Source organism: Panthera tigris, chromosome A1 (genome assembly GCF_018350195.1).
Source record: "Panthera tigris isolate Pti1 chromosome A1, P.tigris_Pti1_mat1.1, whole genome shotgun sequence".
NCBI classification, from domain to species: Eukaryota; Metazoa; Chordata; class Mammalia; order Carnivora; family Felidae; genus Panthera; species Panthera tigris.
In genome coordinates, this window is record NC_056660.1 from 234,711,113 (window position 1) to 234,714,126 (window position 3,014).

General features: G+C 42.5%; 1 pseudogene; it reads left to right on the plus strand.

Annotated features, from left to right (window-relative positions):
* Positions 1-2,419: 2,419 nt before the first annotated feature.
* LOC122232436 lies at positions 2,420-2,570 on the plus strand (annotated as a pseudogene).
* Positions 2,571-3,014: the final 444 nt, after the last annotated feature.

Genomic DNA, 3,014 nt, shown 5'->3' on the forward strand with positions numbered 1-3,014 from the left:
ACACTGGTTTAATGTTTCTAACATATTATATTTAACTCTCTGCGTTTCCTATGTGCATTTACAAATGTGTGCATTATAGGTGGTGGTGTTCCAGATAATGGGGACCAATCTGCTTCAGTTCCTACTGAGGAGTAGCTAGCAAGGTGATGTAGGGGGTCATTAGGCTGCAGGTACAACTGAATAATGGTAGATACTGGTCTCAGAAGACCTGGTGTGATTTATAATTCCTTCCTCCCTCCCTCCCTTCCTTCCTTCCTCCCTTCCTGCCTGCCTTCCTTCTTTCCTTCCTCCCTTCCTTCTTTCCTTCCCTTCCTTCCTCTCTCCCTCCTTCCTCCCTTCCTTCCTTCCTCCCTTCCTTCCTTCCTTCCTTCCTTCCTTCTTCCCTTCCTTCTTTCCCTCCCTTCCTTCTTTCCTCTCTCCCTCCTTCCTTCCTCCCTTCCTTCCTTCCTGACTATACATTACATATCTGAGTGTGTGTGTGTATATATATATATATATATATATATATACATATTTATTTATAAAATGTCAACTAAGACCCTGCTCTAAGACCGTGGCTTATCTGAGCTATAATTTCTACTTCTGTTAGAGAGGAAAATAATCACGAGTCTCTCACCATATTTAAGTAAGAATCAAATGGTATACAATAAATAAAATCACAGAGTAAATGTCCTTGTTACCGTGAGTAAAGTAGAAACTACAGAGAGACACAGGTTGGGCCCTTCTATGAACATGAGAGATGGTGACCACCCAGAAGTCAGAGGAGAAGAGGTTTTTTTTTATAGCAACAAAAGAGGCACATGAACCACCAGGCTGAACCAAATGCCTGGTCGGAGGAATTCCCAAGAGGGGCATTTTGAGGAAGGTGGTAAGGAAACAGTACAGCTTTCAAGGAGGTGTGGCCCCTAACCCAGTATTTCACTTGGATGTGGCAACCTGTTTGCAAATCAGCAATTAATCTAATGACTTCCTTACCTAAGACTCCCCCACAACCCCAACTCTAGACTGAAACCTTAGTACTAACTTTACATACAAACTGTGGTCCCGACAACATCCTATGTCTTACTCCAAAAATAACACCATCAAGCACCATCGTTATTCGAGACTCATTCATGTCTTTGTTTTTCAAAAGAAATACATCTATGAACTAACTGATACACACACATACACACATAGTATTTATTTTGTTATAGATGTATTTATTCTATTATATACTAGATATCAAGATCATCTATATGTATATATTTCATTAGCTTTGCTTTAAAAGCTAATTCCTTAAGATGTTTTTGAAAACCTATGAGGGCAAAGAGTAGAAAAAGAAGTGACTTAAAAACAAATGTCCCCAAATGGCAATGGAGCCATGTTCAGACATGGTTTCCTACTGCACCTCTTCCAAATGGACGTGCCCAGAGGAGCTGGCACTTCCAGGGGATAGAATCAAGATCCTGCCATTCCTCCCATACCCTCCGTCTAACAGCTGGTCCCCTTGTTCAACCAGGCAGATGCCCACAAGACTACCAGCTATGTCAAGGTTTTTGGAAGTCCCCACATAGTTCCTGATTCACTAGACCTTTAAGAACCTTAAGAAGGGTATGCAGTTGCAAGGTGCAGCTTTCAGAACCGGGGCACTGGCACACCTTGGCCTGCTGGGAATTTATTTCCTTCAGAAGAGAAAGAGCTGTATGCACACAGAGATGTGCAGAAACCTTGGATGTGATCATCAACTCTCAAAGGGAGAGGTCCCTTAGATGACCCTGGGGACCTGACAACAGGCTTCGATGGTGTTGTATTATGTGCACGGTGATAGAGAGCCTAGCGACCTGGCCCAGCTGCATGTCACCCTGGGCATGTTCCAGATCACAATTTGGGACTGTTGCAGGTGGAACCGCTTATTGGTGAAGACAGGTTCAGGCTAACAAAGATAAAATTGCATGAAAGACATTCGGTGGACAGTGGGCCTAGCTGCAGCTCACAGGTGTCTCCAAGAGCACACGGGCAATCCTTGGACCAGGGCAAGATGTCCGGCAGGTCATGGGACCCTTCTTCACCGCAGAAGCCATTTTTAAATTTTTTTTTCAACATTTATTTATTTTTGGGACAGAGAGAGACAGAGCATGAACGGGGGAGGGGCAGAGAGAGAGGGAGACACAGAATCGGAAACAGGCTCCAGGCTCTGAGCCGTCAGCACAGAGCCTGACGCGGGGCTTGAACTCACGGACCACGAGATCGTGACCTGAGCCGAAGTCGGACGCCCAACCGACTGCGCCACCCAGGCGCCCCAGAAGCCATTTTTTTAAGGCAATATCATGGTTTCTGAGGTTGACTTGGAAGAGGATGCCCAGCTGTTAAGTGGCAAAGAAAAATGGAGAATGATCTACTTCTGGGGGGTGATGATGTTCCATTTTAAAACCACAATATGATCGCTTCTTGGCCTTTTGGCTAAGATCAAGTGTAGTAAAACCACAATATGATTGGCATGATTATGATATCAAAAACATTATAGCATTTCTCAAAGCTGTAAACAGCTAATGCCATATGACTATTGCTTTTGGATGTAAAGAGAAATTTCTAAGTATATTTTGGTATAGTTGCTATGTACATTTTATGATAGTTTCCCATCAAAAAGGAACAACTTGGGTTTTATAGTAGTTTCACTAAACCAATGCTGGAATTATACAAAGTTATGTTTGTGCGAAATGAAATCAAATTTTTTTTTTGAAAAAAATTTTGAAATCAAATTCCTCCTTCAAAAATATATATATGAGACGAGGGGCTTCTGGAATGGCAGTGAGAGTAACTCAATGGACCCTCTTGCCAGTGAAATATTCATTTAACTGGTGACAGTTATGAAAGCAAAATTTAAAGTATCTGGAAATTGTCCAAAGGACATCGAGCAAATGGGGAAACACTTATTTAAGAAAGTCTACTATATATCCCAGCAAGAACAATGAGAGTCTGTGACTTGCGAGCCATGGCTCTCTCCCAATATCGCTTTCTAGTTGAGTGTAATGGGA